The sequence below is a fragment of the Gossypium raimondii genome, chromosome 12 (genome assembly GCF_025698545.1).
Source record: "Gossypium raimondii isolate GPD5lz chromosome 12, ASM2569854v1, whole genome shotgun sequence".
NCBI lineage: Eukaryota > Viridiplantae > Streptophyta > Magnoliopsida > Malvales > Malvaceae > Gossypium > Gossypium raimondii.
This window is the reverse complement of record NC_068576.1, coordinates 19,583,619-19,598,179: the sequence shown is the minus strand read 5'-3', so window position 1 is coordinate 19,598,179 and position 14,561 is coordinate 19,583,619. Positions and strand designations below refer to the sequence as shown.

General features: G+C 34.7%; 2 non-coding genes across 2 annotated transcripts; both read left to right on the top strand.

Annotated features, from left to right (window-relative positions):
- Positions 1 to 9,821: 9,821 nt before the first annotated feature.
- On the top strand, positions 9,822 to 9,927 carry LOC128035733 (small nucleolar RNA R71). The gene has a single exon (XR_008192284.1). It is a non-coding gene; the product is annotated as a small nucleolar RNA R71 (small nucleolar RNA).
- Positions 9,928 to 14,108: 4,181 nt separating this feature from the next.
- LOC128035694 (small nucleolar RNA R71) lies at positions 14,109 to 14,215 on the top strand. Its single transcript, XR_008192245.1, has one exon. It is a non-coding gene; the product is annotated as a small nucleolar RNA R71 (small nucleolar RNA).
- The last annotated feature ends 346 nt before the right edge of the window (positions 14,216 to 14,561 follow it).

The following is a 14,561-nucleotide window of genomic DNA, read 5'->3' as shown; positions in this document are numbered from 1 at the left end:
CAACCAACACGCAGGGACTAATCTGCTATATTTTTCCCCAATTATAGTCTTTTTGATCCAAGTTTTGATCTATATAATAATTAAATGCAATATATTAATCTCATACATATTTCACATTCCATTCAATCATATGACCCTTAACATTTTATTAATTACACATTTTCCCTAAAGTTTTAAATCTTTTGCAATTTAGTCTTCTAACCAGATATTCATCAAATTAACCATTTTCTATGAACCAATTTACAGCCGAATATTCTAGGCTCTTTAACAATCCCTACTATACATCAACTTCACTACCAAACCTTAAAATTTTGAAATTTTAATAATTTAATCCTTAAATTAGAATCTAACAAAAATCACTTCACAAAACAAATAAATTCCACAATTAAAGCTTCAAACATATAGTTATCATAAAAAACATTCAAGATTCGTCAATAGCAACTTCTAAAATTTGTAATAGATTTAAAAATAGAGGTATGGGCTAACTAGACCTAGTTGCAACGATCTCAAAAACTTCAAAATCAGAAGAAACGAGTTGGAACTTACTTACATGCAAGCCAAGGACATAGTCGAACTTCAAGCTTGATAAAAATGGTGTTTTAACACCCTAATTTTTGGTGGTTCCCTTTTAGGAAGATGATAATTTTGTTATTTTATTTTTATTTAAGTTTTATTTAACAAATTAAAACTTTGTCCTTTAAATTATCGTGCACCCTAATTTTTGGTGGTTCCCTTTTAGGAAGATGATAACTTTGTTATTTTATTTTTATTTAAGTTTTATTTAACAAATTAAAGCTTTGTCCTTTAAATTTTCTTTCATGTTAATGAATTCAAAGACCAAAGCCGTCCATCTACTCTTACTATTGTCTACTTACCATATGAGTCCTCCATTATTTCCTAATTAAACTATGTGATCATCTTAATGCTATAATTAACAAGTTTTACAAATTTTACAATTTAGTCCTTTTTTCTTAATTAGTTATCTACACGTTAAAATTTCTTAACCAAAATTTAATACGACACTTATGACTCCATAAATATTCTATAAATAATATTTACGACCAACACGACGAGAATTTGTGGTCTCAAAACCACTTTTCGTCACTACTGAAAAATAGATTGTTACAACTACGTAATTTCTTCACTTAGTATCTTGGTCCATAGAAATCCCTAAATTATGCTAATATTTCTTTTCAAGACTAAGAGCTATTGACTCTAGGGTGATTAATTGAAATTTCTTTCTAATTAAAACCCCTATTATCACATTAACTCGATCTATGGATCGCTCTATTAGATTTGGCTCTAATCTGGTAGATTTATGTCATCCTATTTCTAGGATTGCATGTAACTCCCCTTAATTACGTTAGATCTACTATTAAAAATGATCTATTCCTCCTCTTATTTAAGCACATCAAATATGTAATAAAATATTTATAATTTGAGTGCAAAATAATTATTTTATAATAATTATAAATTTTTTGACAAGAATTTTATCGAAACTCCATGAATTTGAGTTAAAAAAGGGCATGAAAAAGTGTGTATATTTTCGTGTTTCAATACCCCCAAACTTAATTCATTACTCGTCTCGAGTAATGCACAAATTTGTAAAGAATTTCTCAAAAACCCCTTTGAAAAATTCCTTCAGAACAACATTCTTCCCAAAATCATGATTTTAGTATACTTATGCTTAAAAACAAGAATTTTGAGATTTACGCTACTTAAGTATACATATCATCCAAATTAATCGCAATTATTCTTATGATAGTAAAAATAGACTAAATGCTTCCTAATAAAGACATGTTAAATCCCTACCAATTTTATTTTATTCCCTTATTCAAGATTAAGCTGCAATTATTAAGTTTAACTTATGCCTTCATATGTTGAACATAACAATTTCTCTCCACTAATGTAGGTAGCATAGAAACTTGAATCAATAGGTCTTTAGAAAGGTTGTAACGTGGCTAGGATAGGGGTAGGTAAAAGATAGATTTATTTAGGCTAAAAAACCCTAGACTCAGCTTCAATCGGGCCTTTGGAATAATTACCTTCAATACACCAACTTACTTTGCTTTCACATGCTCTTTTGTACATCTATTTTCTTTCAAGTACATATGCTCTCTGTTTTTTTTTCACGAGCATTTTATTTTATGTACTACAATTTTTTGAGCATTTGATACTTCTTTTCAACTCCCCCAAACTTATTTTCAAAGAACATTCTGAATAGTACTGAGTCTAGTGTTTGGGGCAATTTAAAGATAATTAAGAGAAACGTGATGGCTAAATATTGTAAAGGTTCAAATAAAATTAGGCCATATAGTCTCAAAGTTGGGTTTCAAAGGGTAAAAATTCCTCAAGGTTGGCTTGAAAGGCTCAAACGATCCAAACAAAAGTTGCCGAAATCATTTTCAACATTCCATTTTTCCTAGGATTTCGCCTGGAGAAACTACTAAGTCAATTCTAAAGACTTAAACTTTCATGCATGCCTAACTTTCCTAAGGAACTAAAAATTTTATGGTATGATTTCCATGCTTTATTAAAAATACATTTATGTCATTATTAAGCTAACGTAACAATTATTGAAATAATTGAACTTTATTTGTACTAAAGTTTAGCATACTTAACAAAATTTCAAATTTTTGAACAAAATATATCCTAATCATAATTGAAAGAAAAATTTATTCTGAGAGGAAATAATTTCAATTTTTCGGTCCCCCTACTTAAGATGAACAATGTCCTCATTGTTAAAAGTGAATAGATACTATACACCAGGTAGGATTCTAGAAAAGAGGAGGTGAGTCAATTTGACTGCTTAACTACCAAGCTCTTTCTAGATCCAATCCTAGACATGTATATATCTATTGCCACACTTTGTCCTTTGAAACTTGTTCATTTTTGTTAATGATTTCCACCTCTTGTTTTATTATGCGGAAAATAAAAATTCCTAATAAAACCTAATCTTATTAAACAACCTAAGAACGAAAATAAAATAATGCCAAGATCCTCCCTTTTTATTTATTTGAAAATCCCTCCAAATTCGGCTCATCTTTTGCTCCATCATATTTGTTTTTGCATGAATCGCTTCACTCCCTCTTCGATAGTGGACTCTATGGTTCAAATATGAAATTTGGAAATTCAGGCACAAAAATAAATGAGTCATTGTATATTTACGTAAGAGCGCTTCTCATTGAGTCATCCCGTATTTTTGAATATCTCCAGTAAGCTTGTTACTGCCACTGCGTATGTTGCATGATGTCCATCAATTTTGATAGCTCATCTTGAAGATCCGGGCGAGGTGATTGAATCATTCACTAGTGGTGTCAAATATTCTCTACGACAAGTATGAATTCCTTGCTTTGACATAGTCCACTTAGAACATGGAACTGTAAGTTCCTTGAGAATTTCTTGCAGATTTTCAGACTCAATATTGCTCATTAAGGAAGAATATTTGTCATTTCCGAAGTCAGGTAATTCAAAGAATTCATTAATAGTGTTTGAGGTTATTGGTACGTTGATTTCGCGAACATAAACTTTCGTCAATTTGCCTGAGGTCAAATTCGCGTAAAATTCACGAACTAACTCCTCATCTATACTAGGTCTTTTCTCACAAAATAATTCCCATTTGAGAGCTTCAGTAATTTGTCAAATGTGCACCATGAAATCAATATAGTTGCTTTCTTTCAGCGTAAAGCATTTTTGTGGCTACATTTGTTGGTTCTTGAAAACGCTTTTGTATCTCGCTTTGGATTCTTCACAGTGGAGTTTATTTTGTGATTCGTCAATTTGAGTGGAGGCACGAGTTCTCTTGTGAGGCATGATTAACCTAAGCATAAGTTAGAAACAAATATTTTCTCAAAAATTTACTTAATATAAAATATTAATAATTCAATAAATTGAAAAATTAAATAATTAAATAAAATTAAAATTTAGGAGAAAAAATTTGTCTTACCACCTTTTTATAAAAATTAAGAACTCAAAGAAAATAAATATAAAGCAAAAGGGGTTGGTTTAAAGATGGTTCTAGGGTGTCTTGATGGTGTGGTGCGATAGGCAAGAGTGAGTAGCAAGGCGACAGTGACACACTAGGGAGCAGTAGTGCACTAGGCGTGGCTTAGCGCGATGGAGGCAGCCACAATGTGTGAATCGTTGCGTGAGCAGCAGGGCATGCGTGTGCAGTGCGGATGCGGGAGAATGGGCAGCAGGCAAGTGTGTCGAGTAGGCCTGGCGATCTGCTAGGCGCTGGACGTGCGGACAGGTGTAGCGGCTGCTGGAGCTAGATGTACGGGTAAGTGCAACTACAAGGAGTAGGCTGCTGGGCTGCTGGCGCGCACGATCGGTGTTGGGGCTACTGGTGCCAAAGGTGGATAGTGTTGCGGTAAGAAAGTTTGGCACTAGGTGGTTTGGTACTTGGTGTGTTTTGGATGCTAGGATTGATGGAGGGATAGTGAAAAAAAATGGCAAAGGTGGGTGAAATTTATAGTGAATGGAGTAGGAGTTTAATTACAATTCTTAGAGCAAATTAATAATTAAGATATTCCAAGTTCTAATTCTACATAGAGTTAAAAACAATTAATAATTAATTTAATGCATATTAAATTATTATTTGCTATTAATTTATTAAAATAAATATTTATTAAATAAAATATGATCAAATATTATTTATTAAATTAAATTAAAAATATTTATTCTAGATGCCTTTTGAAAATATTTATAAATAGAGACATCTAATTTTTAATATTTACAAAAGAGCAACAAATTTTGAAAACAATTGAATTAAGTACCTAGACTTAAGGAAAATTTGAAATTGAGTTGCAATTAAAACTTGGATCAAATTGACCCTTTTATTTAAAACACTAAAAAATTATTTTGCCATTTAAGGAATAATTTCTCGGAAGATTATGTTAAAATCAATTCCTAGGAAAGATTGGAAGGGTCACAAGCGGTCCCACTTAACTTCTAAACTCCTAGACAGAATTTATTTAAACATACTAATCCCAAAAATATAACCTAAGTCATTTATTTAAAAAGAAAAACAAGAAAAATTAAATATCTGATAAAATGAACGAGATTTGATCCTGTTCAATTATATCTCCCTAGTAATGTTCTAAATGCTGAGCATTGACTCGAAAATTACCTCCCTTACTTTGAAGTTCGACAACTCCATATAGGTAAACTTGGTGAATTGTAAATGGACCGCACCAACGTGATTTTAACTTACCTGGAAAGAACCTTAATCCGGAATTGAATAACAAGACTTGTTGACCTGCTTCAAATTCTCAAACTCTAATGTGCTTGTCATGCCATCTCTTAAGTCTTTCCTTGAGTAATTTGGCATTCCCGTATGAGAACATTCATAATTCTTCTAACTCGTTGAGTTGAAGCATTCGTTTCTCTTTAGCAAGCTTAAGATCAAGTTGAGTTGTTGGAGAGCCCAGTAAGCTTTGTGCTCTAACTCAAAGGGTAGATGACAGGCTTTCCCAAAGACCAACTATAGGGTGACATCCCTAAAGGTGTCTTGTATGCTGTCCTGTAGGCCTATAAAGCATTGTCTAATCTTTGAGACCAACCTCGTCGGTTTGGGCAAATTACCTTCTCAAGTATGCCTTTGATCTCTTTGTTTTCTAGTTTAGCTTGCCTATTCGTCTGTGGATGGTAAGCTGTGGCAACCTTGTGCTTCACTCCATATTTTTCGAATGACCATTTCAACCATTTGTTCACAAAATAGGACCCTTCATCACTGATGATAGCTATAGGGGTTCAAAACCTTGTGAAAACATGCTTCTACAAAAACTCCATCACAACCTTAGCATCATTTGTCGGATATGCCTCGGCCTCAACTCATTTAGACATGTAGTCTACTGCTACCAATATGTACTTGAGACCAAAAGATGGAGGGAAAGGACCGAGAAAGTCAATACCCTAAAATTGAATTAAATCTACCTCAATGATGTTTGTTCGGGGCATTTCATTTTTGTTGGTTACGTTTCCAACCCTTTGACATCGATCACAACTTTTTTTGTAAGCATATGCGTCTTTTAATAGTGTTGGCCAAAAGAATCTGGCTTGTAATTCTTTGGCCGCAGTACGCGTACCTCCAAAGTGTCCCCCACTCAGAGCTGAGTGGCAATGATACATAATCTTATGTACTTCATGTTCTGCCATGCATCTCCTGATCATTTGATCTGCATACTTTTTAAACAAGTATGATTTTTCCCAGAAGTAGTGCTTCACATTGTGAAGAAAATTTTTCTTTTGATGATACGTCTTATCAATCGGCATCAAAACACAAGCTAAATAGTTAGAAATATCAGCAAACCAATGTGTATTATGGACATGATTTACCTTCAGTATGTGTTCATCTGGAAATGTCTCCTGAATGGGTATAAGTGGAGAATTCCCTTCTTGCGACTCCAATCTCAACAAGTGGTCTGCTACTTGGTTTTCCACTCCCTTTCGATCTTGAATTTTAAGATCAAACTCTTGAAGTAGAAGTACTCATCGGATCAGTCTTGGCTTAGCGTCTTTCTTGGTAAGTAAATACTTAATTACAGAATGGTGTGTATAGACAATCACCTTGGTACCTACAAGATAATATCGAAACTTGTCAAAAGCAAACAGAATAGAAAGTAAATCTTTCACTGTTACCGTATAATTTAGTTGAGCTCCTGTCAGAGTCTGACTTGCGTAGTAGATGGGATAAAAGAATTTGTTCCTTCGCTGGCCTATGATAGCTCCTGTCGCAAAGTAACTTGCGTCACACATCAATTCAAATGGCAAATCCCAGTTTCGTGTGACGATTATGGTTGCCAAAACTAATCGAATCTTCAAATATTTGAAAGCTCTTAAGCACTTCTCATCAAATTTGAATGTCGTGTCCTTCTCCAATAATTTGCATAAGGGTTTAGAAATTTTGGAGAAGTCCTTGATAAATCTTCGATAGAAACCGACGTGGCCCAAAAAGCTCCTAACACTCTTTACAGATGTTGGAGGTGGGAGTTTCTCAATAACGTCTACCTTTGCTTTATCTACCTCGATTCCATGTCTCGTTATCTGATGCCCTAGAACAATACCTTCTCGTACCATGAAATGAAACTTTTCCTAGTTGAGTAAGAGGTTTGTTTCTTCGCGTCGTCTTAGTACCTTGTCTAGATTGACTAGGCAATCATCATATGTATCTCCGAATACTGAAAAATCATCCATAAAGACCTCCAAGTATTTCTCAACCATATCAGTAAAAATAGACATCATACATCTTTGGAATGTAGAAGGTGCATTACATAAACCAAATGACATGCGTCTAAATGCAAATATATCGTACGGGCAGGTGAATGTTGTCTTGTGTTGATCTTCCGATGCTATTGTAATCTAATTACGCCGAGTATCCATCGAGAAAATAGTAATAATCTTGTCCCGTGAGCTTATCCAGCATCTGGTCCAAAAACGACAAAGGAAAGTGATCTTTCCTAGTCGCCTTGTTCAGCTTCTGGTAATCGATGCAAATTCTCCATCCTGTAACTGTTTTAGTCGGTATCAACTTGTTATTCTTGTTTTCAATAACCATAATACCTCTTTTCTTTGGCACACACTGGATAAGACTTACCCATGAACTGTCTGAGATGGGGTAAATTATACTGGCATCTAACCACTTGATAATTTCTTTCTTTACCACATCCTTTATGATGGGGTTCAGTCTTTGTTGTCCATCAATCATCCCTTTTTTGCCATCTTCCAGGATGATCTTGTGTATGCATATAGACAAAATAATGCTGCGAATATCGACTATGGTCCATCCGATAGCCTTCTTGAATTGTTTCAATACTAGGATGAGTTTCTCTTATTGCTCAATAGTTAATTCTGCTAAAACAATCACAGGCAGAGTAGAAGCGTTACCTAAATAACATATTTTAAATTTGAGGGAAGTACCTTCAGTTCTAATTTAGGTGGCTCTTCAATTGACGCTTTTGGGTGGGCATAATCCTTATTCTCTAACTCCAAAGATTCAAAACGGGATTGCGAATTACATCCCTTTTGATTAGCTTCTAGCAAAACTAAGTTTTCATCCTCCTCTTCATCATTTGGAGGGTCTGATGTCAAAATTTGTTTCAATGGGTCCTCAACATAGTTGAGTTCCTTTTCCATGATTAATTCCTTTAAATCAGACACTACAGAACAATCATCAATTGTGTCAGGAAATCGCATAGACTTAAAAACATTAAATGTTACCTGATCATCCTGAACATGCATAGTAAGCTCGCCCTTCTGTACATCAATGAGTTGCTAGGAAAGGCCTTCCTAAGATGATTGGCACTTCTTTTTCTACTTCAAAGTCCAGAATAACAAAGTCAGCAAGAAAAATAAAATTTTCTACACGTACCAATTCGTCCTCGAATTTTCCTTCTAGATGTGCAAAGGATCGATCTACTAATTGAAGTGTAACCGTAGTAGGTCTAACTTCACCTATCCCCAACTTCTTAAATATTGACATGGGCATCAAGTTGATACTCGCACCCAAGCCACAATATGTTGCTCAAATGTTGCAAGGTATGGTAAAACATCTAGGATGCTTCAACTTTGGGGTAGTTTGTCTTGAATATATGCACTGCATTCCTTTGTCAGGGCTACCGTCTCAAATTCTCCAAGTTTTCATTTTTTTGACAGGATATCCTTCATGAATTTGACATAGTTCGACATTTTTTCAAGTGCTTCAACCAACAGAATGTTGATATGAAGTTACTTGAGTACGTCTAGGAACTTCTTGAATTAAACTTTCTGCTTCTGCTTCTGAAGTCTTTGAGGGTAGGGTGGTGGAGGCTTCTTTACTTTAACTAGTTGATTCATCTTTTGTGGCAATTCTACATCTAACAACGTTGTTAGTTTATCAGAATTAGCTGGTTCAGAAGTTACTTTATCGAATTTTGTAGATTCAGGTTCTAGTGAAACTAAAATTCCAACACTCGGTTGAACTTCCTCTGAGTCTTGAGCATTAGCTGGCTTCTTTTCAACTTCGAATATGTTGGGCTTTAATGTCTTTCCGCTCTTCAATGTCAACGCTTTACAATGCTCCTTTCCTGGATTTCTCAGATTCTCCGTATCACTAAGTAAAGCACCTTATGGTCAGTTTCTGAGTTCAGTTGCAAGCTAGCCCAATTGGTTTTCCAGGTTTTTCAATGTAGCTGCTTGGCTTTGGATTAAGGCATCATTCTTGGCTATGTATGCCTTCAACAAGTTTTCTAAGCCATTGGATTGTTCATCTTGAGGGTGTTTCTAAACTGGTTGGGAAAAATAGGTGGCTGGGTCGGTCTAGATTGGGCGTATGTGTTACTGGGTCCAGCCCATTAGTTACTCCAAGAGAAATTAGGGTTGTTTCGCCATGATGGGTTACAAGAATTGGATTGTAGTCCTTGCCTTCCTCGATTTTGGTTCTAGTTACCTATGTAATACACGGATTCTGGGTTCGATGGACATTCTTCGAACAGATGTCCTTTCCCATAATAGACACATGCTACATTTTTAAATTGATTTGGTGGTTGTGTTGCAAAACTATTAAATCCATTAGTGCTAAAATTTTAAGCATTGAGGAAATTGAGGATACCTTAGATGTGAGTGAAGTGAGAACGTTTACTTCATGTATTCCAGTGACTCGTCTTCCTAATGCTGCTCGATTGGTTGGCCATTGATAATTTTTGTTGGCAATCCTCTCAATGATTTCATAAGCCTCATTGTAAGACCTAGAAAGGAGAACACGATTAGTAGAAGCATCCACTACCATCCTCGTGTGAGCATTTAGACCATTATAAAACATCTCAAGTTGGATGCAATGTGGGATTCTGTGATGAGGGCACTTCCGTAATAATTATTTGTATCTTTCCCATGCCTCAACAAAGACTCATTATCCATTTGTTGGAAAGCAGTGATCTCGTTCCTCAACTTAGCATTCTTGCTAGGCAAAAAATACTTCATGAGGAATCTTTCTGCTAACTCTTTCCATGTGTAAATTGAATTTGGTGGCCATGAGTTCAACCAGGCTTGAGCTTTGTCCCTTAGCTAATATGGGAATAACTTCAATCATAGTGCATCTTCAGGTACTCCGACTAACTTGAAAGAATCGATCACCTCCATGAACAGTTTTAAGTGCAGGTGAGGATCTTTGGTAGGTATTCCACTAAATTCGCCCACTATCTGAAGCATCTGGAACATGATTGGCTTCAGTTCAAAGTATTGTACCTTGATTTTGGGTCTCCTAATACCTATATTAAGATCATGAAACACTGGCATGACATACTATCTTAGAGCTTTATCCCTATTATCAGCAATAAGGATAGGATTTTGAGTAGGGTTTGCAACGTTTCCTTGATTTGATTTTTGAAGTTCATCTCTTCCATCCTTCTCTGACTTGCTTGTCTTCTTCGCTGTCGAAAAGTTCTTTCTATCTCAGGGTCTACGGGGAGTAAATTGATAATTCGGTCAATACTCATAAACAAAAATGAAAAATTCACAAATTCACAAATAATGACTTTTTAAAACAGTCCCCGACAATAGTGCAAAAAACTTGGAACGATGAAAATGTGTAAGTGTACACAATCGAAACAAGTAATAAAGTGACAAGTAAATATCAAGTTATTGTACCGGACGAGGACCATCAAAACAATTATTTATGAATGTAATTTTAAAAACATTTTGGTGAAGTAAAATATTTTGATTTGAAGAGGTGATTAAAATCTAGGATTTTAACAAAGTAAAATAAGTAAAAATAAAATAAAAGTTCCAATGCACGATTTCAAAAGATGATTTTAATCAAGATGACATAATTGTGTTAGATTAAGTACATTTCTTAACTTAGAATTATTAAACTCTTGGTTATGTTGTTACGAATAAATTCACGGCAACTCGGTAATTTGCTAACTTATGAACATACTTACTTACCAAAATCTTTTTATCTTTTGACTATATCTCTATGTCAATTCAATCGATTAAACAATTTTTAATAAGCAAATGTGTTAATGCACATACATACTTATGAAATTAAAATAATCTCTTGTACATATCTCTATGCCAATTCAAACAATTAATTCAATCTCATAAGCACATAAAAGATTACGTGAGGTAACAATGTATTTCTACCTTGAAACAGTTTAATCACAATAATCTTGCAAGTTATGCAAGGCTAATGTATCGTTAGATACCATTGCTAATTTAACCCTGAGCTACCTTAGATGATTAAACATGCACTGATTAAGTATCGTGTTAATTAATTATACTTTCAATCATTTTAAATAATTAATTCATTAGTTACCTTACAATTGTAATGCAAGAGTAACTTAGTCATGATTTTACTTAATCAAACATCTTACCCAGGCTTATAACAACACAAACACAATTTTAATAACTCAAGTAGACGAATGCAATCAACCTAACATGAATTAAATTTAGGCCATGTTAATTAAATTAAACATATCAACATCACAAATATTCATAGACTTGTTCATAACAACAACAATAAAATTAAAGGGATAAGGAACAAGAATCAAATCCGGTGTTTCTCCGAGGCTTGACTAGTTTGCTCCGCTTCTCCTTCTCTGCTTATTCTTGTTGAAGCAAGACTTCCATGAACACTTGAATGGTGCTCCAAATAGTGGTTGAAGGACTCTTTTTCAAGAGGTGAAATTGGCAAATGAATAGGGGAAGAAAATGAAGAACAATGGAAGGGAATGAAGAGAGAAAAGTGAGAGAGAAGTGAAGAAATAAATGGATTTGAGATGTGTTTGAAGTGAGCAGCAAAGGGGGGTATTTATAGGTTCGGATGGCTGCTAAAATTAGAAAAAAATCAGCAGCCATAGAGTCCCCCCATGGCCGGCCACACATGTGACAAGTTTGAAGGTTTCAAACTTGCTATTTTAAGGTAGGGAAAAATCTAGTAAGGCATAAATAGTGGAGGGGTTTGAATGCAATTTGAAGGAGTCTTCAAGGGCTATTTTGCAAGCCAAATAATCAGCCAAAGAAACCTGATTGGGTTAGCATGTGGGACAGTTTTGGGCTGTCCCATGCTCTATTGGATCGATTTACTGGGTTCAGCTCAACTGGGATGGTTGCACTTCTAGCAGTGTCTGTAGAGCCATTTTTTGCCCATTTGTGCATATCTGTTGAAAATAATCAAAAATAATCAAAATTAATCAAAATTTGATATAAAATTAATTAAAATTCAAAATTTTCATGATTTTAGTGCAAAATAATTGTTTTATAATAATTATATATTTTTCAACAAGAATTTTACCGAAATGCATGAATTTGAGTTAAAAAGGGCATGAAAAAGTGTGTATATTTTCGTGTTTCCAATTACCACCAAAATAAAGTTTGAGACGATGACTATTTACTTTGAATGTGTCTTAATCATGGTGTGTTAACTCAATGGTTCCGTATGAAAATACGTTTTGTACCACAAATGGGTTTGATCCTCTTGACTTAAGCTCTGAAGGGAACATTCGTGGGTCAGACATATCTAGCAGCACTTTATCCCCAACTTTGAATTGGTTCATCCTCTTTACTTGTCCCTCAAGTTCTATCACTTTGAATAAAATATGGCTCCAACATGTTTTCATTAGGGATTTCCCACAAAGAACGTTGAGCCACATAATTACTATTAGTAACAAAACAATTAGTATCATCTCGCTCACTAGGGACTCTCACAAAATCATGTGCTTGAAGAGTAATCTATTCATCACCTACACGAAGCACAAGTTTACTAGTACCCACATCAATAATAGTTCTAACCGTGGCTAAAAAGGGTCGACCTAAGATCATAAGTACCTCAATATCCTCATCCATGTGCAATACAAAAAAATCAACATGGAATATAAATTTATCCATTTTCATAAGTATATCCTCAATAATACCCCTAGGATATCTAATTGATATATCAGCTAATTGAATATTATCCTCGTGGGTTTGGGTTCCCTGAGACAAAGTGGTTTGAACATCTTATAAGGCATGACATTTATACTAGCCCCCAAATCAGCCAAAGCTTTTTCAACATTTAAACTACAATGGGACAATGAATAGTAAAACTCCCTGGATCTTTAAGTTTGTTGGGTAGTTTGTTTTGGTGAATGGTCGAGTAAACTGCATTAAGCTCCACAGTCGACAAGTTATCTTACTTCCTTTTATTTGTTTACAGCTCATTTAAAAATTTTACATACTTTGGCATCTGCGAAAGGGCTTGAAGAAACGATAAGTTAATGTGCAATCTTTTTAAGAGTTCAAGAAATTTACCATATTGTTTTTTTATGTTGTCTTTCTTTAATACCGCTGGATATGGAATTTTTGGTTTGATGTCTTTAATTACCGGCTTATGATCTTTCTTACTTTCCTCAATTTCATCACTTTTCACAACAGTTTCTAGCTTCGACTTCTTTTCAGGCTCGACTATCCCTTCCACGTTTCGAACAATGATTGCATGGATTTGCTCCTTTGGATTAGTTTCAATGTTTCTAGGTAAACTACCTTGTCCTCTTTCTGAAACAAGTTTGGCAAGCTCTCCAATTTGATTTTCAAGCCCTTGAATTGATGCTTGCTGATTTTCAAAGCTGTCTGAGTGTTTGAAATCGAGTTTCTGACACCGAAATAAATTTAGTCAACATCTCCTCAAGGTTCAGCTTCTTCTTTTGCTAATAAGGCTGCTAAAAACCCGAAGGGGGTTGTGACCTTTGATTACCTTGTCCACCCTAAGAGAAATTTGGATGGTTCCTCCAACTTATATTATAGTTATATCTTAAGGTCTAGAATTGTTACCAAAAAAATTGACTTTCTCATGCTCTATGCTTAGAAATGAAGCTAAACATTCTGAATTAAAATTCAAACCATCAATTTTCTTACCAAGAGCTTCAACCTGGTTTGCTAACATAGAAACTACATCAATATTAAAAACACTGGTTGCTTTAATCGGTTTTGTTCTCATGACTTGTCACTGATAGTTATTTAGTGTCATCTCCTCAATAAACTCTTGAGCTGCCTCAGGTGTCTTCTTATTCAATGTTTTGCCAGTTGCTGCATCAATTTGTTGCCTATTTGAGGGATTCAAACCGTTGTAAAAGGTTTGAACTTGTAACCACAATGGTAACCCATCATGAGAGAACCTTTTCAAAAGATCCTTCAATCTCTCCCATGCATCATATAATGTCTCCAAATCAAATTGAGTAAAAGAAGAGATGTCGTTCCTCAACTTAGCTATTTTAGCCGGTGAGAAGTACTTCAACAGAAAATTTTTAGTCTTTTGATCCCAAGTCGTGATAAAACCACGTAGAAGTGAATTCAACCACTAATTTTCTTTTCCCCTCAAAGAGAATGGGAACAACCGTAAGTGTATGACATCATCAGTAGTGCCATTAATCTTGAAAGTGTTGCAAATCTCTAGAAAGTTAGCCAAATGAGTATTCAGACCTACATCCTGCAAACCATCAAACTGAACATACTGTTGTACCATTTGAGTTTTGTTTGGCTTCAGCTCAAAATTATTTGCAGCAATAGTCGGTCTGACGATACTCAATTTAGCCCAATTAGAGTAGGCTTAG